Raw genomic sequence first — 24,917 nt, forward strand, 5'->3', positions numbered from 1 at the left:
CTACTAGGTAAAATATTTAAAAGGAAATGAACAGGCAGCTGCAGATGCTATTGTCATTAAAAATTGCGTCATTCATTGCTTAAAAATTGCTACCGTCATTAAAAATTGCTTCATTCATTGCTTAAAAATTGCTTCATTCATTGCTTAAAAATTGCTACCGTCATTAAAAGTTGCTTCATTCATTGCTTAAAACTTGCTACCGTCATTAAAAATTGGTTCATTCATTGCTTAAAAATTGCTACTGTTATTAAAAATTGCTTCATTCATTGCTTAAAAATTGCTACCGTCATTAAAAATTGCTTCATTCATTGCTTAAAAATTGCTTCATTCATTGCTTAAAAATTGCTACCGTCATTAAAAATTGCTTCCTTCATTGCTTAAAAATTGCTACCGTCATTAAAAATTGGTTCATTCATTGCTTAAAAATTGCTACCGTCATTAAAAATTGGTTCATTCATTGCTTAAAAATTGCTACTGTTATTAAAAATGATGTGTATCGCAATATAAAATGTAATAAAGAAAAATTGCGGATTGTGTAGAATGATAAGTCCATAATAAATTACATAATACAACGATATTAAAGCCTATCAGCAAATATATTTAAATCATGAAATGATTATTAACTTGAAGAAATGTAGAATTGTTCATTAGTGTTTTACATCTAATGGCTTATTAAAAGGCGAGCTACCACCAATGTGCATATTATGTAACAAAGTTTTATCTTTTAGACATATTTTGAATGAATGCAACAATTTTAACAACAATGTATGAATGAAATATTTTGACAATGCTCATCTTAATTTTTCATATTTATTCAGATATATCACAGTTGTAAAATTTCTTTTATGCATGAAATTGGCTTTGGGAATCCTATTTTATGCAATATTTCTGTTATTCTCCTACCTCAGTTGCTTTTTTATTATTATAAATACCGTGACAAAAACACCTGTTGATTGGTGCAGGAAGATCAGCATTCACTTCTGCGCTATGAAAATACAATCAATAAACCCCTCATGAACAGAAAAAAAATTACATATTTTATTTTTTTTCTTATAGAATTGAAGATAATTACGCCTCCTTGGACTCATGATTCTATTTCCTTAATTGTCATTCCATTTTGAAGATAAGTGAAGATTGTTTTATTACGAGTCTTGCAATACTGTATCTTGATCAACTTGCTTTTCAACAACATCTAAATTAACTTCCCACGCCCAAAATTTTCCCATAATACCAACGCTATTCTCTTTAGATAGCAGGTTTAATGGGAATCATTTTTATATATACATTGGCATTTTCATGGATTTCGCTATCAACTATGCTACCGTTTAATGCTGAAGTCGAGATCGGAGACCCTGTGATTACCGTTAAAAAAATCCAAAAAAGCTATAACAGTAGAATAAATCGACAAATAGGTTGAAATTATTATATATATATTATATATATATAGCATTATTTCGAAAACTTTGAAACCGGATAAGAATATTAATAATTTGATAAAAAGATTTATTAAATTTAGCAGCTTGGGGCATTATAAATCAATAGAGAAATATTTAGTTAAATGTTTAGTTAGTTTACTTTTGAATAAAAGCAAAAAGAGAAATAAAACAAATTTATACCAAGTAAATTATATATATATATATATACAAAATGAAATAAAATTCATAACAATGAATACAGCAATATATTTTTTAATAACTTAAGCTTTGAAACAGGTTTTTTTAACGGAGTTTGGTTAAAATTCTAACATTCTATCTCTTTTACAGACGATTTATTTCACTCGGAAAATAATTGAGCGTTTTATATAATGAGTGAAATAGGTTTTTTTAAAAAACATCTCCTTAAATTCTAAAAGGAATTCGTCATTAAAAATTTATGATTTAAAACTATTTTAAATTTACTGAATGACTTTCAAATATAATTTATGTTTAAAAAGGTATACAGGATTCAAAACAGGATGTGTGGACTAAATACAATTTAAAGAAAAAAAACTTTTTTTCATGGCAAGAATCTTTTTAGTTTCTGTAAAAATCATTCACAAATCTTTATATTAAATCAAATAGATGGAAAAAGGTTTCTTGATTGATCATTAGAAATCTATTTTGGCTTGATGTGATTAAAAATTTATTTCAATTCAGTTAAGACCCAATGAGTTTTGAATGGTCCTAATTCAAAAGCTTAAAGTTCAAGTAGTCGTTTTATTTAATATTTTAACACCTTCCTTATTACTTATGAAGCGTTTTCAAGAAAGTTTAACGTTTGAAAAACTTCGAAGGTCAGGAATTTCAAATTTAAGATTTTAATTTAAATCCTCATTTCGACATAAAAAATGCAATGGCAAGACACTGATTTGTAACAGAAATGTCCAACTCAACTAAGATAAATATTTTCAATTTCTCCTATAAGAAAATTTTTCCTTACAATATTGCTTTGATTATTTGAAAATGTGATAAAATTGCTTATTTTAATTGAAGAGTGTGCTAACGCATCTATATAATTAACAATAACAATTAAAAATAAAATATTAATGAGCATTTTGCCTTTACATAAATAACAAAGTTTAGAAAATTAGTCAAAAGTGCATATTTTTTTAATGTGAGCTGCGACTGTCAAGGTCAAAAAATTGTAAGCAAGGACTTTATAGTACTGTTTCCCTCGTAAACTAACAAATTCCAAATATTTAACTAACAAATTTAGAATTACTCAAATGCATGAATCCTTAATAAAAATACTTCTCTCTAAAAGAGTTTAGTCTAAATTTTATATCAACCAATAATAAGAGCTTCGCGTCTTAATTCACTATCAAATTGCTTTTGAATTATTTCTCTTCTATAAAGACGCATGACCGCAGTTAAACTGTGTTTTGTGAGTTTGGGAATATCTGAAATATTTATTAAGATACGTCAATATTAATTAAGGCTATGGAGGTCAATTTTTCTATTTATTACATTTTTATATAAGAGAAGAGAAATCTTGAATTTTCGTACTCAATACCAAAATAAAACTTTCAAACATTTTCAGAGATTAAAATTCTAAATATTTATAATTTCTACAGTTTCTTTTGGTGAAAATACACATTAAAGTGATGAGAAATTTGAAATTTATGTAATTAAACACCATATTTGAAAAATTAAGAAAATCTTAACGTAACCGAAGAATAATATTCTTTGAAACAGCACTAAACCCTTCCAACGTTCACACATATTTTGGAAAGTTAACTCAAGCATGGAGTCATTAATCTTACTGGCGATTAACGAAAAAAATACAAACAGATCATGTAAGGCACATAATTAAGACTGGAATTTCTTCACAAATAACATTTCAAAATCGTTTGTATTTATAAGCAAAAGATTATCATAAAATCATTACTATAATTTGCTGAATAACGGAAAATAAGAAAAAAAGTTATTTGAAACTATCTATTAGGCAATTCATTTCATTAACTCTTTTTAGGTGATAGCGTCTTAGAAAAAAACCGATTTGTAATTTTCTGAATGGTTGAAATTTCAGCCCCGTTTTACATATTAGACAAATTAATTTCTAGGGAAGGATATTTGTTGTCTTCAGTCATCGAGTGCTATTTCAAACTTTTTTTTATGTTGATACTATCTGTTGTTAAGTTTCACTTAAAGTAATTAGATTCCGAGTTGAATCATTGAACCTATTTAAAATAATTTATAAGCTACTTATAATTGTCTTGATTTTTATAACTTTTCACATGCGAGTGAGAAATTAAAATGCATTGACTAAGCAATTTCAAATTTAAGATTCTTCGCTTTTTTTCTTTTTAATATTTTTAAAATAGAGTATATATTTCTTTAAGAGGGAAAAACTCACTGCCATAACATCAAAAGAATAAAGACAAATTTTTTTGCTTTATCGAGTCGGCCAGATTTTATTTGGTTTGATTATGCAGCATATTATGTTGGGCAGGAAGTAAGATTTTTTTTTCTTTAAATATTCTGTATTAAAAATAGATTAAAATCACAATATAAAAACTTCAATTTTACACGTTTTAATGAATTTTTAGCCCTTATACGTAAAAAAATGATTAACTCATAGATTTCATTCATGATTTATTTATTTATTGATTGATTGATTAGACCGTTAAACCGTTATATGTAGCATAAAACCGTTAATATGTATTTTTTTGCACGGTAGGAAATGCAGTCATTGTGAATTCTTCAAATGCTCTTTCAAATTATATTTACTTTCTATAAGGACAGTTCTTATTAAAATTCAGAATACAGACTCGACTATCCGGTCAACAACGCGGATGTCTCTTACCGAGCTTCGCTTCAACAAAAACATAATCGGATGTCAACGTGAGCTCCTTTTTGTCGCTAGCTAAAATCCTAAATTTCTTTTCCGCATTTTTTATTATTTATTCATCATATATTTTAGTAAACTAAAATTTATCTGCCTTGAATCTGATTTATATTTTCAAATTAGCGCAGTCATTTAGGAATTAGCAATAATTAATTGAATAATTTATCGCCGGAATTAATCTTGAATATTAAGTGAATATTTGTTTACTTTAAAACTATATATATTCCTTCTGAAAAGGTCACATGATTTTGTTTCCTCAAAATTTTTGGTAAGTTTATTTCTAGGTTTTCTTCTAGATGTCAAATATCATATGATATAATAGAATACTTGAACACTTAATTATTTTCAATATTCAGTCGCGTATTTTTCTCTCAAACAAATATGGTCGAAATGTATTAGAGACGCCAGTATATATATATTGTTAACATTAATAAATAATATATTATTTGCCTACGGATGCTAAACTCCACCGCCCTTTTGGGCATGAGTTAGGTTGAATTTAATTCGACAAAATAGGACCGAAAGGAATGATGAAAGAAGGAGATGTTTATATTTAACAATAAAATTCCGAGAAAACGTACATCCTTCCGTACATCTCCCCTTAGTGAAATAGAATTGTCGAAAAGTGGTTATCTCAGGATACTGAAACGAACAGTAGCTTACTATTAGAATAATATAGATATATAAACACAACTTAAAGTAGACAAAAACAACTTTTTTCCAAAACAAACTAAGGAGATAGCAAGAAAGAATTTAATCTCATCACCTAGTTATTGAAAAAAGAAGTAATCTTGTATCTGTCAAATAAGGCACGACTAACGGAATGTTAAGAATACTTCAAAAACTTTTTACATGCTTTCAAGTTGGAATTTAAAACCCTATCACGATTTACAAATTTATTTCGAATATTTTCTATTGTTTTCCTCCACTACTTGTTTGATTTAAGTAGGGCAGCATCATTTTTTGAACGAATCGTGAGCTTTTTTCACACACGGAATTACTTAATGACATTTATGGCATAAAACTAAAAGTGTCGGCTCATCATGACACGCAAGAATGCTGTGCAAAATAAAACATGAATCGATAAATATGCATTATTCCTTTCGTGCGTGTCACAAGGTATAGGTTAAGTTTACCCTTTTTTCAAAAGACATTTTTTTTACATGCGTGCCAATACTTCTGTTGTTGTATAAGGTTCCCCGCTCGACCGACTTTCAATTAAAAGGACCCGATGCATCCAAAGACAGCTCATAAAATCATTCAGAATCACCATATTTATTCCTTGACATCCGAGATATTAGTCTTCACACAAAAAGGAACATATCTGTCGCGCCCTGTTTTGTTGACTTAGAACGTTAAACAGAAAAAAAGTAGGTTCATGGGCTCTTTGTGTCAGTTTATTGTGCTCTGGCATATATTAGGATACTTTTTGAGGGGCGAGTTTTTGGTTTCTGAAGGGGCCACTCCATGGGGAAGAAGAGAATATAGTGGTTCACCTTCAGGTCAGGGGCTTGTTTGATTTTAATACACACTTCCGCATCGACGTTAAGATATAAATTCGTAACGATTACGAGGTGCTTGAACTCGGTTAGAAGGTCATGGTCTCCAGTTTTAGATTAATTTTTTTTATATTCCTGAAACCTTAAATCTAACGTATTTCCTGCTTCTTAATCAATTCATGTTGGCGTTGGAATTCTTCAGATAAAAACTTTAAAGAAAATCGTTTAATAAGCGTATTTTCGTATGCAAAAAGCGATGGTTTATCAAAAGTTAAAATTTATCAATACAGTAAAGGGATTGCTTCTATACATACACATTATAAAACGCAATATTTATTTTACCCTAACATATTGACAACCTCATGATTCGCTTATAATTCATACTTATTATCTAATTAGATAACTATTACAATTCAGAAATAACAAAGAAGGGATCATTAAATTGGATTATATGAATCGCATACTTAAATCATGGACGGAAATGTTTCAATAGAAGAAAAAGACAGTTCTGAATTGTATCATCATAATCCATCTTCAAGACTTTCTAAATGTGATGTGCTTGTGTTGTCATTTCCACTGTGACACCAGAGTGGTGCTTATCACATGATACAAAAAATTTGTAATATCAAATCTGTACCGATAAGACTAGAAGATACGGCTGAACATCCAACAATAATGTCTAAATTTCTATCAGATAACACATGAATTATTTTATATACAAATCAAAATATACATTAAGCAATATACTCTTACAAAATATATCTTACAATATATATATATATACTCTTACAAAATATATATATATATACTCTTACAAAATATATTTTATATTACAAAATATAAAAATGACGAAATTTTAGATTCTTAAATGTATTATCTTGATCTAGCTGCAAGTTTATGTTGTGATTTCCAATGCGACAGCGTAGCCCTTTATCACACAGAACACAAGATTTTGTGTAATATCAAAACTATACCGATAAGGCTAAACCTGCAGCAGTTAGTCTAGATTTTCGCTTAGATAATACACTAATTATTTCAAACATATATTTCATTATATGATTTAATTCATAAATATACACAAAGCAACCTACTCTTACAAAATATATTAACGTATTATATCTAAAAAAAAGACATGATTTGAAGATTTGATTGGAAATACTGGTATAATTAAAATTGGAGATAAGGGTCTATTTTATACAATACAGTAATAAGTTGACGTATTAGTTCAAAACTCATTTTATCATTAGCAAATATTCAGAATTAAATCTGTTTTATGCAAGCTATCCTAGCATTTTGAATATATCCGATTTTCTCAAATTTCATAAATGAAAATGTTTAAACAGTTTAGAAAAAAACCAGAACTCAAAATTGAGAGAAATACACATATGTACAATACTTAGCTAATATAATTTCGATATCCGTTATGAGTATTCATGGATATTAAATTTTCAAAATACAGTCTTCAAAAATAGAATAGTAAATAACCTTAAAAAAATATTACGTAGAACTCTAAACTGAGTTTGGAATTCATGACTTTTTCTAACACTTTTCTTCTTGATATAGTAAACTGCAGAATGCTCATCTATGCAAAATTATTTTTATTTCATACCAAATTCATCATTAATTTTTTAAACTATGCATTTATGTTTAAAGCAAAATATCTTTATAAATATAAAAATAAGTAAAATTTTCATTGCCTTATCCTTCACACTCAACTAAAATAGTTAGCTGTGTATTTCAAAGCTGCTTGCAAACGAGTTTCACTGCCATATTTTTTTTCTTATAAATATCATTCAACAAACAGAGCAATAAAACTAGAATACAAGAGTTAAAAAAAACTAGTTCCTTCTTTCATCTTATAATGGTCACCTAACTAAAAAAAAGTCATGGTCACGGCCTTAACTATAAATTCCCACGCAAATTTTTTTAATCAAAAAAGAATTTATTTTAAAGAGTTTAAAGATAGAAAGAAAAGTTTAACGAATTTATTGAATTTCCTAATGATGCTATCCGAGCTCGGTCAAACTCGTGACTGTAAACTCGTAATGAATTGTTATTCTTGATGAAATAGAAAAGTCTCTGCCGTGAATAGTTAAAAAGAATCCCATGATCATGACGAAATATCAGCAAACGTAATGAGAGTCGTTCACAATGAAATTTGGTTTGGTATGCTTTAAATTCTAAGACATTCATCTGGACAAAAGAGGGGCATAAAAGGAATCGTGAAGGGCGTGAGAAAAAAGAACGCAGATTTAAAAATAGATTACAACGTGGTCATTCGTGTCCGTTATGAATGCAGAAGAATTCTAAACTCTTGTTAAGCGAACAAGGAAGAAAAAATAAAAAGGAAAGGAAATCGAGTAGCTTAGCAGGACTAATTTTGCATTTCCGTCCACGTCATTATTTTTAAAAGAAAGTAATATGTTAAACGAAGCGAATTCTTATTCGTTAAAAAAAAAATTATCCTGAGAGGATTCACAGAAGAAATAAAGCTGTACAAAAAACGACCGAAGAAGTTTGAATAAATGAAACATTTGTTTATTTCAACAATAAACTTTTATTTGAAACAAAATACGATCAAATCAATGGAGATGGTACAGAAAAAAAAATAGATTTTTAACTATTACATTAAAGTAGAAAATTATATAGAGCTTTCAAGTGGGATTTCAAAAACAATTTCCTTTTTCTACGCTTTCCTTACAGGAGATTTTCAACTAACAGTTCGGTAAAATTCCGGATTGATTTTAAAAAAAAATAGTATTTGTTTATAGTTAAATGTTAGATCGTTAGCTTTCCAAAAGAAAATCCCCAGGAAAAAAAATACGGGCTTTGAACTTCCAGATCAATGACCCTAATCGAATAAATACCAAAAGTAGAATTAAACTTTTAAAAACAAACAATTTTACAATTTATTATTGAAATTTAGAAATATTCAGAAACCATTATTTAATCTGTAATTTTAATAATGACTTCAGTCTTAAATTAATGCATTTTATATTTCCATTAAAAGGAATATTTTGCTAGTAAACAATTAGTTTTTCAAACACAATCCAACATACCTACACAAAAATATTCGATAAAATTCTATTCCAAGTCATTTTAAGTGGATATCATAATCAGAATAGGAAATAGGGAGGTCACAGTTAGGTAAACGTGAGGAAATTTTATTTTGAGGATAAAATTTTTCTACCAATCCATAAAAGGAAATCGAGTAAATTCTTTAAAAATAGAATAAATTCCATTAAAATAAATAAAATGTTTCTTTTAATAGAATAAATACTAAAAAAGTGCATTTTGGTAAAAAGATAAATAGTTGGTTTCTCAATGAATCAATATTTTTGCTCATATTTTGGCAATGCGATTAAAGTAATATAAAATTCGTAAAAAAGAAATTTTGAAATTGACTAAAGATTTTTCTTTAATTCGCAGATAACATTCGTTTCAGTAAATTAGAAAAGGAAAATATCTTCAAAAATATAAGATAATTTAAATATTTTGTTTGAATGAAATATTAGTGCAATTAAATTGTGACGGACGATATGCATAATGTTTGTTTTACACCTCATATTTTTCATCTATTATTTTCTAAAAATAAATTATTCATTAACTAATTGTTTCGTTATAAAATTTTTTTCAAACACTACTAATAATCTATTCTTTTCAAAATATATGTCGGGTTCTTCCCTCAATTTCTTTCAATATTACTCTTCCTTGAAAATAAGTAAATATTCTTACATTTTTTTTACAGATAATAAATTTATATAATTGTTCAATTATCAAATGAATAAGAACCTTAATATAAAGATCTACAAAAAGAGACTTCATTGGTTTTCAAAAGAGTCTTGTTAAACATACCCATAAGGATTCTGACTCAATACATTTTCTTCCTTTCATTTATTCTAACTCACTATATATGAGACAGAAGTTCATAATTCATAGCTCTTTAAATATTTTCCAAAAATGACAATTGTCTAAGCAGGTACTCTTTAGTTTATTACTTTTCATTAAAAGCGAATAATATTTTTGACGAATGATTTTCAATTTAAATGCATTTTATTGAAATAGTAAAATGTTTTATTACGTTGGAAAATTTTATTCATGCTTTCAAATAAGTCCAAGATTATCAGCCGTCAATTACGAAATAAATTATCACTTGAATTAGCCTTATGCTAAATGCATAAAAGATTGTCATATTCTCAATATAGCTTTAAAATTTCCAAATAGGAACGAAGCACTGAAAAAATAGACGTTGGATAGTTAAAAAATAAATATATATGGAATTTGGGGTTGGCCTTATTGTTAAATAATGAAAATAAACAAAAATTTATCAATATAAATGAAACAGCATTTCGACTCTGTCCTAGTTTTTTCTTGGTCATGTAAACAAAGAGAAAAGTGCTTCAAATTGAAAAGCTTTGCCTCATTCAAATTAAAAAAATGTATTTGATAGAATTTATGATTTAAGATAATAAAAAATGTAGCCATTTTTCAAATAAATTTAAAATTCCATCACTTCATAATGCAAATAATTCTTTAAAACAACTTTTAATTTAAGGAAAAACTAAAATTTTACTAAGTATATTAAAATCACTCATTTAAAAGAAAATTCCGAAAATAAATTTCAGCAATAATATTAAAATTTAACATTCAAAGTCTGCCGCGGACTATATGCCTATAACTTCATCCAACTCCATGATATAACATCTTAATCGCTTTATTTGATGAAAAAAATTTCTGATTTCCTAAGTGGGACTTCCTATTCTTATTTGGCTGTAAAAGAAACATCCAATTCTTATTTCTTCTTTCATTTTTTTCTTAAATTTGAAATTACAGATTTTAAAAACTTCGATTGCATTTAAAAAAATATATTAATTTGCTTATCTAAAAATCTTATTTTTCTGAGATCAAAACTTGGAACTTAGTAAGTAAAAATTCTTACCACAACAAGTAAAACCAACCTTCTTATATATCTTAAAATAACCTCCCACATATTTTACAATGCATTTCTCCGATTGTCAATTTCAGAAACTCTAATAAGTAAAATTGAACACTTACAAAGCCCGCTTCCTGTATCGGAGGGAGGGATTGGGAGACACCCGAGATGCACTAATCCATAATCCTTAAGTCACGTGTTCCCGCGTCGGGCCGTTGGCAGGCTCCCTACAGACATCCTTCTCCTCGGAATCTCTAGGAGCGACTGGAGCAGAGACGCGAGGGCTGACCCGCTCCAATTCGGGAGGCTCGGCCATCTTCGACGAGGAGGAGGGACGATGCCTTTTTACCAACTAACCTACTTCCAGAATGTTACGCTCAAAAGCACCACACAGATCGGCAGTGGAAGAGTTTTTTTTTTTTAAATCTTTTTTTTTTTATTGTGGTTTGATGGCTATTTATTCTCCATGAAAACTGCAGAATGCCCAGAGGTATGAGAGAAAGCACGAATTTAGACCGAGATGGGGATTATATACTCATTCATTTACGTTTTCGGGGAATTATTTGTTATTGAATTATTCTTCTTGAACTCAAAATGCACATAATGTACATGCATACTCAAAATGTACGACAAAAATCATAAATATAAATGTATTAAATAATTCAATCTGTTTGCTAAACGAGCTCTTTTAAGAGGACAGTGGACTTAGAATTAAGCAAAAATAAACGAAAACATGCAATTTTATTTTCATCATTTCATTACCAAAATATATGTTTATATTCAACTAAAACAGTGTTACAGAATGTATTATTCAATAAAATAAATATTTGAAGATTTAAGAGGAAAAAAGTTTATCTTACTTTTCTCAAAATGATATTGTAAGTATATTTAAATATCTTTAAAATTCTTTTATACAGGTGTCTTAATTTTAGAAGAAATTAAATTGATAATAAAGATCTTGGTCAAACATTAAAAGAAAATAGGGTATGCATTTTATGTTTCGAATTTTTAAAAAATATTTAAAAGTCAAATTCAGTTCAGAAAAACAAAATTCCTATAAAAATTCAGTAAGTGTGCATAAAAATATTTCTAAAAAAATCAGCATTCAATTCAAATTACAAAATTATACACAGGTTTGTTCCAAATAAATGTACATCAGGTAATAAGAAAAATATTAAAAATTAAGTCGTCTGGAATATTTTAAAATTTTTAAAAGTTAAATCTTATCTTAAATTTTTTAGATCCTAATTATCTTAAATTTTTTAGTTATATCTTAAATTTTTTAAAAATATATTTCGTTTCAAAATGTCTAAGAAATTTGAAGTATTTGTATTTTAATACATATGCATAAAAATTTCATAACCTTCAGTGAATAATTCGCAAAAATGTCTAATAGAGTCCCCCTAAGGTGCATTAAACATTCTTACTTGAAGTCAATGGCGGATTTCCGTCTAGGCAGACGAGGAGCTGCCTGAAGCTGCTGGCTTATGAGGGATTGGTAATCAGGAATTCAAAAAATTTGGAACTTTATTTGGAACAAGGAAAGTTATTTATTTTCTTATTTTTTAATTAAATCACTTTGCAAGAAATAACAATTCAATGAATTATAAAATATATGGATAATATTAATATTATATCAAGTATAAGTGATCAGGTTCCTATATTTAATTATAAAAAACTCTAGTAATTACGTTAACACAAAATGACTGCTACAATAACATTCTGTACAAATGTGGATACCTTAATTTTTTATCATTTGAAAGATAAATAAAAGCGATAAAGTTAATAAAATATAAAAGGACGAGTTTAAAATAAATAATTTTGTTAAAGAACGTGCTGAATTTTGAATTTACTTTTTGACCATCTCAAAAGAAGGTCTTTATAATCTGCATAGACCAGGTTTTGAAAGTACTTAAATCTGCCACTGGATAAAATGGAATGAATATGAAATGTATTAATTAAAAGACAGAAGTGTTTTGAAAATTATAAGAATTATATGAATTATGCAGGAGAGAATTAAAATTAGGTATAAATAATATATCTTCTAGTTTAGAAATTTATTAAATTATTTGTTCGAAATTGTTGCTGATAAGACATTATCTAATCCTTCTACTAAAAAACTGCATTTCTAATATTTAAATCCTAGGGTTCGAGAAAATGTGAAAGTTTCTATTTTTGCGCATTATGAAGCATTAACCCAATTGTAAACGCAATCTTTAACAGCAAGATTTACTGCAAAAGCATTTTTATGGAAAAGGCATTTTTTATTCTGAGATTCAATAACTGCAGAACATACCGAGAAACTACTACATGAAATATTTATGAAGTTTTTCTTAAATTTTAATAAAATTTTATGATTTGAGAGAATTTTAAAAATGCGAAGTAGCTTTGCATTACATTATAAATTATATAAATATAGAAATGTTACTTCCTAAAAAAATTAACACAAAAAATTTAAAATATTTTACAAATAAAAACCTTAAAAAACTAACATTCAAAAAATATTTAGTATATTCCCCAAAATCGGTTTTTTAATGTACATTATCGTTAAAACCTAGGAAGAAATAAAGAATTAAATGAAGACAAATAATTACAAGAAATGACAAAAGACGATAAAAACAAAATTTTAAAATAAATCTAACGAAATTCTACCAAGAAATAATTCATATTTTTATGACCAAACGATCATTTACAGAAATATAAGCCAATTAAAAAGTACAAAACACTCAAAGAAAGGAAATGTCAATTTGTATGAATTATATTGTAAATAAAATCACGAGAGAGAAGGAAATGAAAAGCAATACCGAATAAACATTACAAATAATCATTCAGTACATAAATTTTCTAAGCCTATCGTTCAGAAATACAATTTTTTTTAAAAAAAAATTCTTCAATTGATAAGAACAGGGGTTTTAGAAAATGAAAGTTTTTTATTCGCTTCGTATGAGGAATGGTGCTGTTTTCATTTTGTAAAAGACAATGACATAACAAATCTAAACCTAATCTCATTTAAATTCAAGATCTTAATTGCAAGCAATGTTTGGACACATTTCTACACCTTATTAAATCGGGAACAAATTAATCGAGCAAATAAAACAATTTCGAGATTTGTAAAGATTTATCATAGAAAAGTGGAAACAAAGTGAAAACTAAACAGACTTCATACTATCATTTTTACTAATCATAAAAATAAAAGATGCAATTTAAAGAACTCTTCGCCTGCTTGATTTACCAAAATTATATTATATATATATATATATATATATATATATATTCCATGATAGTAAACCACCGTTTTATGCGTTTCAAGGTACAACAAAGTGATGTATCATTGAAAAAGCGTAGAGCCGAAATTATTTAAATAGAATTTCGATTATTACAAATTTAACGCTTCTAATGTAAACTTTTCTAAAAGCAATAATCAATTTAAAGATTACAAGATATTAGTTGTATATTACTGCATAGTCATGAAAGTAATTATATTTCAAATAAATTAATTTTAAGTGAAAAAATTTTTTATTGTAACAAATAAAAGGACAAATAAAATCTCCAATTTCAATTTAGAGACACGCAGGCAGGCATTTGATATAAATAATTTAACCTTCATCCGACATACCAATTGTAATAAAGCTATAGGAAACGCAGGTAATTTAATAATTCATTTAATAATAGAATAAGTTTTAATAATTTAGAAAAGTTATTAAAGCAAATTTTTAAATTATTTTTTCATGAAAAAATTCAAATGTGCCAGATGTTTATATTATGAATTAAACAATGTCTCACTAACACAAATCGTATCAAAGCTATTCTGGCAATAAAAATCCCTTTTTGCCGATGCATTTTCTTTTGTAATGCAAAAAATATTTTTTTCTGTATTTTTAATGGGAGAACTATTTATACAACAGTTTTCTTGGCATTTTCCCCAAGTTTCTAGTTTAAAACAATTTTCATACTGTTATTGTCATATATTGGTCATTTCTGCAAATGTTTATCAAAAAAGACTTAAAGGATTTCCAAATATTCATTATTGCCCTTTGGAACAGTCATGAAATAAATGGGAACATGTAGGCAAAGGATTAAACGATGCACTGTAGTGTTAATATGTTTTTTGTCGATAATGTGGGAGTGATCAGAATGAAGAGCCATAATTCTTGCGTCAATAGATTTAATGAAGTTAACGGTAGTAAAGTGAACGTCACAGTTTTGAAGAGCATCAGTTACTTTAAATCAAAATTCTTTTCGCTGGCGATAGATTAGTTTCCATTTTCCGAGATTAAATATATACCCAGAACCTATCATTCAAATACATAACAAAGAACTTATATCAGATAATATAAACTTCAAAAGGAGTTGAACAGATGACTGAAAATTCTACAACAACTGTAACTGAAAACTATTTCTACTAAGCTGAGTTAGTACTGACTTGTTTTGTATATATTTCTAAGTAAAACCTTTCCAACTGTTGTTGCATAATATTACGTACTTTCAGTTTTTATGAAAGCTCATTTGTATTCAGTATTTTAGTTTTTTTCTAAATTAATATTTTTAGTTCAAATCGGTGTTTTTCTTAGATTTTGTGAAATACAGTAAAAATTAAAATAACTAGTATATTAGATTTGGAATGGTAGCCACCATCAAATTTCTTTTGAAAATATTAAAAGCCTTTGAATCGTGCGATATGATAAGCTTTCACAACTAATCAATTTTGAAAAAAGAATTTAAAAAGCAATAAAGTATGAATGAATAGTCAAATACGAGTATGAATCTTAAAAGAATAATCGATAAAATTCTTAAAAATAATTTCATTAAAGATTATTCAAAGTTAAAAATGAACACAGCGTCACTTTTCGAAATCAAATTTCTTATTCCTTTAATATCGAAAAAACTTTTATAAAATCGCTAAGCAATTATATTTCAATGTACATGTATACTTGTATGTATTTCGAAATAAACATGGATTTTGAACCGTAGCTTCGAGATGTGATCGCAAAAATATTCGAGAAAATATGTATTCCAGAACAAGCCAAGTGAATCGACAAACTGATATCAATAAATGTGTATAATTTTTTGCAATGAGTAATCAAACTAAAATTTAATGCCCTTTATTATTATCTTTACTTGACTAATGTCGCAGATTTGATTTTAACCTCTTAATAATTGAAGTTTACCTACTTTATAATTGGAAGACATTGTGTTTACGGTGTAATTTCAGTACATGTTAGACTAAATAAAACTTTTTAAGCTTAAACAAGTTCAGACAGTTTAAGGATTGCAATACTTTCCCTCTTCCTTATTCACTTACACTGCAAAAATGGTTTTGGTCTGACCTCCGTTAACGGTTTGGTCTGTTAAATTTATTTCGTCAAGCTCATAAAAGATGTCTGTAAGGCATTTTCAGCCATCCATTAAATAGAATTGAAGATAGTAAAGAATTTTTTTAATGACATATTATATTTAATTTAAATGATCTATAATGTTTAACCAAGCTGAAATATAATTAGTTGCTTATACAAATCGAAAAAAAAACTCATTAAAATAAAAACATTTAACTATGCTTTAATAGCCTGACTCCTAAAATTTTAAAGCGGCAAAATAAAGAACAATTCTAGAAGTCAAAATAAAAAAATATATTTTAGTTGATTTTTCTTTTTTTTTTTTTTTTTTGTCATCAAACCCTTTAAAAAAATCGTTAGCATCCAATTTTAAAAAAGTCATTTGTCTAAATTCACTTTGAAATCAATCCAAATTGCATTAAGATCGTTTCTTCTGGGGTTTTTTTCTAAAATCATGAGGATTTTTCGGTTCAATAGATATCGAAAACGTTAACGATTTTATTTTTTATTCTTATTTTTACAAGAAGATTTGAAAAATGTTTTGTGACACCAAATACTTACCACATAAATTCACCAACAAAAGGTGCATACACTTCCGCTTTTATATAATTTAAATACACAGAATATTTAATTGTTAATTTCAATGAGTTTATTTAACAATCAATCGATTAACTGACATGCTCCGTTAAGCTTATCAAGTTAATTGCTTTAATGCTCTACTGTCATTCCGCGTCCCTTTCCTTCTGCAAATGGAGTAACAAAGTCTAAAATTAAATTTGCAAAGTAATTTATCCTCTGAAAATGAATTTGCTCGAATTTAAATAGTTTTTTGAAAGGTATTCATTTTATATTTATAAGATATTAATACGAATGATTTATTCTGTTATATTATTACCAATAATATTTATTCTGCCAATTCTAAAACATATATGTCCGAATTAAAACTTTAGAAATTTCTTTTTTCTTTATAAATCTAAGCTAATACACAGTTAAGCTCCGTTTGCTCTTAGTCTTTATATACCCAGACAAACAAACGGTTGATAACTTATGTAACCTGTAAAGTTCAGCTGAAACGAAAGTTACCGATCTGAAACACATTGGCAAATATAATATTATATTATTTAAAAATTTAATACACATTGTTTTCTATCGTTCGAAAAAAAAAAGCATTAATCCAGTGATATCAGAAAAGGAAACTTGGATCTCTTCTGAAAATCGGTTTTAATTAGTGTTCCAAGTCAAAAACATTCGTTTTAATGAGAGGTACTGCTTTCATGCTTTAGTGCATCGCAAGACGACTCCAGGTCAAGGCGAATCGAGAGATTTTATGGAGAGTTAAATATTTTGAATCTAAATACACTTTTTACAACTTGCTTCCGGGTAAGGGAATTGAATGTAATATATGCCAGGAGTATTTGTAAACTCTGGGTAACTGTATAAGCTGCGTTAAACTTTAGTTTTTCATATGCTTAAAGATATATTACTTGTAATTAAAAATCTTGTATTAAATTTTACGATATTTTTGAATTATTTCTCTTTTTTATTGTACATCATTCTCTTAAATCCTTTTTTTTTTTTTTTATCGTGATTTGCTTTTATGCCATTAGGTTTTGAACCATGTTAGGTTATGCTGCTTGATATCTAATGAGTAAATTGCATAATGTGATTTTCAATTATAAGGTTGAAAAAATTTCAATTTCAAAATCAACTTATACACAAAAAAACTGAAGCGAAGGTGAAAATAAATACGATGGGTTAGTATAAATTAGCACAAAAACTTAAAAATGAAAAGATTCTGGATTAAATGCTGTAAAATATAGCATTATTTCCCGAGTAAATGTAAAAATTTTCAAAAAAATCTAAAGAAACGAAACTTAATAAATTGTTTTCAAATGTTTTACGATGTTGCTACCCCCCCCCAATGCATTTTTTTAAACATAGAGATATATTATAATTTTATAAAAGTAATTTTGTAACTCGAATATTTTTATCGGAACATGGAAGGAACTTTATAGTTTTATCAAACTAAAAGAATGCATCTCCCTGATTTCATTTTTAACCCTTTACACTCGGATAGTGCCTCTCTCACTCACCATTCAAGACAGTGCATCATTTTGACGTAATAGTTTATTTTTTAATTTTGATTGATAAAAATGTCTACAGAATGGTAAAAAGACATAGAATAATTTTTCAGAGAAATTCGAGTTAAAACAATTATGTATATTTTTCAGAGCAATAAACAAATCTTTGTATTAGATGAATCATTATGAGCTCAATTACTTTTCTAAGTGCAAAGGATTAATACTATATTGCAAAGAAAATATCAAAGAGTAAAGTTGTTGGGATGAGACGCAAAGAAAAAGTACCCCCTCGCCCCAATCATTATTAGCAATGATGATTCTAAATCTTTTTGCTATGATAAATATGAAATGAGGCATCTTCTATTACCATAGTCATCTTAGAATACCTACTTATCAGATGAAGTAGAAGAGCTCAAATGTTCTTCCAAAAGTCAGTTCAACAACAGCAAGAAATTCGAAATGTGCATCAGACTTCTGTTTATGAAAATTGCCTATTAAGAGCTCAGACAAAGAATTTTTCCTATTTATCTTTTTCTACGTTATGGCATAATCCGGGGAGTTATTCGTAGGCATCAAGCCTCCACTCAAATTATTTCTTTAACTTTATCTGATTTATACATACGTATGATCTCTTAAAATTTGAGCTTTTTTACCTTTTTATTTACGAATTGCAGAAATTGAAAGTGTAATACTCGTCAAAAAAATTCATACTCAAGAGTTTTTAGGAACCTCCACATTTTGGAGCTCCTTGTTTAGTTTTAGTTAAGTTATATTGAAATCCCGTTTGAAGCAACATTGAGGCTATTTTGGGGCGGACCTCGTAATTTTGAACAGCGGTCAGATGACGAGGACGACACCTGAACTGGCACCTCCCTCTCCAAACCACACCACGCCAGCGGGAGGACGTTTGATCATGATGGATTTAACGTGCAACAGATCCCCCCCCCCTTTCACAACGATTCTTCGGTAGAATTGCGTCACGAACCTGAAACCTTACCACTGCGGCCCTTTGGATCTCCTTGAATCTGATAAGTAATATTTTGGAATTATGTTCTCTGTGAACAGAATAATTCAAAAACGCTTTGGAAAAGATGAGTGAAACTTGATATCTGGCCTTTGATAATAAATTTGTAGATTTCCCAGGAAGTTTGTCTATCCTAGCGCAAATGAACGCGACAGTCACAAAATGCAAAGACCTTGATAAGTAAGATTTGGTATACAGTTAATTGTAATAACTGTAGTTATACACTTGCAATATCCATACAGTAGGTCCGAAGCAAATTTTGAATCATATTTGTCGAAGAAGTGGCCATTTATCGGCCTGTACATCATGGGCCCATAATTCAATAGCTGAAAATCTTAGTGATTCGGTTAAATAAACTCCGGTATGTGATCTTGTTAAAATTGTTATGTGTCAGCTTTTTGTTTTGATCTATCAACAAAAAGCGTCCAAAGTGCATATTCGGTTTCTATCGCTATATTGCTATCAGCGAAATGCTTATATGGGAGATTTTGTGTCTGAAAAGAATACTAGGGGAGTTCAGGATTCTTCTAAGCCCGCAAAATTAATACGAGGGAAAGTGGAGATATCTTTATTAGGGAATATGAGAGAAAAATTCGACGAGACCACATATATGTTTATCCATGCATATATAAGTGGATTTTAAATAAACTTGCTTCTTTAAATACAAAGTCAGTCAAAAAAAAAAGCCTTTCATTTGCTAATTTCTAAATTCTAGGTTGATATAAGGTTGAAAGCATTTATTTTTATAAATATTTTCCTTTTGCTCTTAAGTATTTCGTTTTCAAAATATATCTTTAAAAATGTATTTAAGTCATTCCCCCTGCACTTAAAAGAATTCCAGAAATGCAGTTTTTGAAATGAAATAATGCCTCATATAATATATTCCCTACTTCATTCCCAAAAGTAGGACAACACTCTTAAAACAAAAATCTTTTTCGTTCAAATATTTCTTGTTAATGCTTCATTTTTTCCAGCGGTATTCCTTGATAGGGCATTTACTTTTCAGGTAATTTAATGTCTGATGTCAAAGTGTGACAAGGTGAAACAAAACCCACACCCGGTGCTGCGAATATGGGTCACCCGCCTTAAATGTTTGTTACGGTGGGAGTTGGCAATTTTTGCCTCTCGTTGGGTGTCGTCGGTTTGTCAACGGGGAAATTTCTCTTTCCCGGATTCGCAGGTCACAGACCGCGTCTGAGAATCGATATGGTATTTAGTAAGTAGGTGGGAAATATTTACAATCGGGTTATCACTACTTTTCCGTTTTCAATTAGAGGATGTATTCATTCGGGATTTCGCTGTTACCTCCATGTGATTTTAATGGTTATGTGTTTCCCTTTCAATGAAATGACGTCGCTGAATGTATATTTAGCACGTTGATCGTCACATGAAGCAAAGTATGTCCCGCAGGTATTCGTTCGGATTATATGAATCACATATGCTTCACATGAAATTTTTTTTTCTTTTTTTTAGCCATAGTTCATGTGCCAATACTGGCCATAAAAATGAATAATGACAGTTAAAATACGGCATACCAGACAAAATATATCGATTGGTTATATGACTATGTGCTGAGATAGTTGATGACGAATCACTGAATTGGGACTCGTATTTATCCAAGAAACTTTAATTCATCATCCATTAACTTCTTGTAACTGTATATATGTTTAGAAATATATAAAGTTATGCATTGAATTTAAGTTTGTGGTATGAATTTCATACTAAGTTACATCACTCGTTATTGTGCGGCTAACAGAATGCGAGAGCGATCAAATAAGAACGGATGCGTTCATGTTTAGTATTAGGTACTTTGCATCCAATATATTAAAGTATCTTATCTGAAGAGGCCGCATGAGACATTTGGATCAGGTTGGAATATAACTTTGCCAGTTCAAAAAAATCCATCACTAATTATAAAAAAATCCATCAGTAGTTATACTATTTTCATAATTTTGTATATATAATTATCAATAGTTTAATGTGGTTCACCAGACAAAAATAATTTATCTTGTAGTGGTTAATTGTCAAAATTTTATAAGCCGTTCTATGACTATAAAACAAAAGCTTTAGTTCTCATTTTCTTCCTTTAAAAAGATGGAAACAAAGACTGTAACAAAATATATCTGATGGTATCAGATGAATTCTTTAGTCATTTGCCAAAATTTGGAAGATTTTTTGAAAAGTCTGGAAATAATGAATAAAAACTGAATCCATTATTGTTTAAGTTTTTAGAATCAGATTATAGCCTCTCATTTTAAAGCTCCATGTCAATTATTTTGAGATAGACCTCGTAATTTCGAACCCTGATTAGATAACAAATATTCAATGTAGGTCTTGAGAAATTAATCATTGTTCGAAAAGTTGCATGAAATAAATCTTATCATTTATTCGTGTGAGCTCACCAAAAATTAAGGAACGTACTAAACGATTTTTACAAATCAAAGAAAAATATTTTCTTATGTTATAAATAATTTTTACAAATCAAAGAAAAATATTTTCTTATAGGTTATAAATAATTTTTACAAATCAAAGAAAAATATTTTCTTATAGGTTATAAATAATTTTTACAAATCAAAGAAAAATATTTTCTTATAGGTTATAAATAATTTTTACAAATAAAATAAAATTGAAATAAATTTTGTGCAACATACTGGTTTAATAAACTATGGATATTTTTTTTGAAAAATTAACTAATTGCTACAAAGCATTCCTTACAACCTGCTACATACTTCATAATATTAGTGCGCAGAAAATATCTATTCGATAGTTAAGATTTCTCTAGCGTTCGAACTATTCATGCATTTTCACTTTTTTTTTATCTAGTCAAAAAAATTTGGGCATTTGGCATGCACAACATATGCCATTCTTTATATACAATATTAATTAACAAACGTCTCGTTTTAATTATAAAACCATTTATTCACTCATAATAAAAGATATACATTATGAGGGACAAAATTTCACTACGTCATACAGTGCACCATTTTTTATTAAAGCATCACAGACGTAACTTGATACGTTTACATTTTGTGAAAAAAAATTTTCATTTATGCATTTACCTTTGGATTGTCAGCTGAATGAGAAATTTTAAAATATGAATATGTATCACTGAATAACTTCCTTTTCGTGGTGGGATAAAATATATCCCCCCATGAAATGAAAAGTTAAGCCATATGCGAGACAGGTTTTAAATCAACCAAGCTCAATGGTTTAAGTATAGTATCAGTCAATGACGCAATTATGCAGTACTATGCAGAGCATTACATCTTAGTTTCTTATATAAATGAACTTGATGATTAAAGCTTCAGCTGATGATTAAACAAGAAAATTATTTATCTTTTCATGATGGAAAGTTTTAAAACATCAATGTAAATTTACAGCTGTGGGGATTTACATAGTAGTCATAAAATCCTAAAAAGGCATTTGTATTGCACGTGTAAGAGTTTCATTCTAGTTTTTTTTTTCCGTCTGAGATTTATAAATTTTTAACTTGTCCTTCCTCGAAAAACTTCCATCAGGAACTCAAATTCCAATTTTAAACCAGTTATGTTAAGCTGCAATTCAGTTTTGATTTGTAAAAAAAATTAATTATATTTAACATGTGAAAAATTAGTCAAGTTTAAAGCATTGCACTCAATGTAGTCCAGATAAATAGGATAACGGATTTTTTTTAAGATAACATCTTTAAGAGCGATTGAACTTCTTTACCATGTACAAAAGAGCAACAACTCCTAACCAGCTTATACTAGTTAATGGATACAAATTCGACTGGTTTAAACTAGTTATTCTTAGTAATAAGTATACAAATATTATTCTGAAAATATTAATCTTTTGCACTCGGAAGTAATTAGATGCATAATTCTCGGAATATAGAGTTAATTTTATTGCCATTGCAAAAAAAAAAAAAAAAAAAAAAAAAAAATTGAAAAATTAATCCACCATTTTTTTAAGTTTGTAGTATTATTTTTAACAATCACAATTAGAAACGTCAAAAATAGGACACCATTTAGAATAGCGGTCAATTCTATGAAAGCTAAATTTTTCTTATGTCTTTTTGAATTATGTCGGAAATATAAATTGCTTAGTTTTTATACATGAATTCAAGAAAAGGCCAACTAATTTATATATATTCCAAATGTCTTCAATAACATCTTTGAATTTTTTAATTATGATTACATGTTTTGGAAATTAAGTATTAAGAAGTGAAATTATAGTAGGATAGCAATTTATTAAAAATGAATTTTCCTTAACCCTTTGGCAACACATTTATTTAAAACGACTTTTGTATTTGAAGCGCATTTAATTTTTTTAACATGTCAAGGTCATGCCTTAACATGACCTGCCTTTTACATAAGATTTCATTTATTTCTTATTAGCATAATGATGCATGATATTGAGATAACTTAAGCTAATTAAAATTACAAAAAAAGTAAATTGAAACCAATTTAAACAAATACGGAACGTTCCGATACGTCAAATATTTAAAATATATACGCAAAATGTATAAAATAACTTATACAAATTGAAGGCTTTATAATACTGTGGTGTCATTTTCATGAATTAAAAAAAGCAAGTATGAGTTATAGCAATAGAGCTCTATTTAGAGTGATTATAAGTGTATTTCGTCTTATTTTCTGAAGAGCTATTTCTGCATTTTTTTAGCTAAGATTTGTAGAAGTTTGAAGCAGTTCTAGAAATAGTTAATTAAAAAATGATTAATATGTTTTAGAAATACCCACATAATATAAGTACAATGACCAGAAAAAAAAATACCCAATAAAAATTTGAGAAAAAATGTCCGTCATATCACAAAAGTATATGTTTATATTTCTTTACTAGAAGTATTTTATATTGTATGATTATTCGCACAGGTAATCAATTAGATGAAATATTCTTACCGAATTGATTATTTTTATGTGACCAGATTGAAGAATGAAGAGAACTTTACATTAAAAGAAATATTGAAGAAATTATTCTGAAGAATACGAACTTATAACATCCATTAATGTTCTAAAAAATCTCTAAAAATTGAGAGAAAATTTCATACTAGTTACATATGCATTCCGTTTAAATTTATTTTAGGAGTATTTTTGGAACTGATCTCGTATTGTTTGCCAACGAATTCTAAAACCTCCCCCGCGCTTTTGCGCATGCATTAGGATGGGTCTATTTCATCAAAATAGGAATGAGATGAAAGTATGAGATGTTTACATTCAACAATAAAGTAAATCCTGATTACTAGCAGACTAAATTAAAATAAAATAAGGTCAGAAACGACATGATACTCGCACGTGAAAAAAAATTGAGCGAAAGAGTATTCTAATAGTTCGAGAATCAAGGTCAAAAAATGACGAATTCCGGAAATGCACTCATCCTTCCGCGTCTCACCCCTTAGTGAGATAGAATCGCCGAAAAAAGGGTGGTCCCAGAATACTGAAACGAACAATAATTTGAACCGTGATCAAGTTCAGAGGACAACAAGTAAACCGACGATCCTTTTTCCGAATTTCAATAGATACAAGTCGGAAAATGATTGAATCCTTTTTTTGATACAACGTGCATCATTTCCAAATACAAAACTATTTTTTAGAAGAATTGTTACAAAAGAAGAAAGTCTCTGATCTCTAACGAGAAATCATCAGACCACCGCTCAGGTGAGAGATCACTCATTTAAAAAATATCATCCGTAACTTCCTACGCAAGATTTGAAAAAAATATCAG

The 24,917-nt window shown here is 28.2% G+C and overlaps 1 protein-coding gene across 3 annotated transcripts in view; it reads right to left on the reverse strand.

Moving 5' to 3' along the window:
- The window catches only part of LOC129981216 (serine proteinase stubble-like), a 68,004-nt gene that overhangs the window by 23,440 nt on the left and 19,647 nt on the right, over positions 1 to 24,917 (reverse strand). The window contains exon 1 of one of the 3 annotated variants that reach the window (XM_056091977.1): positions 10,881 to 11,031. The exons of the other annotated variants lie outside the window; for them this stretch is intronic. The gene's annotated coding sequence lies outside the window, so the exon portion shown is untranslated. Of the gene's footprint in view, positions 1 to 10,880; positions 11,032 to 24,917 lie in introns of those variants that run through there. 3 annotated transcript variants of the gene reach the window in all.

Source organism: Argiope bruennichi, chromosome 1 (assembly GCF_947563725.1).
Source record: "Argiope bruennichi chromosome 1, qqArgBrue1.1, whole genome shotgun sequence".
Classification (NCBI taxonomy): Eukaryota; Metazoa; Arthropoda; class Arachnida; order Araneae; family Araneidae; genus Argiope; species Argiope bruennichi.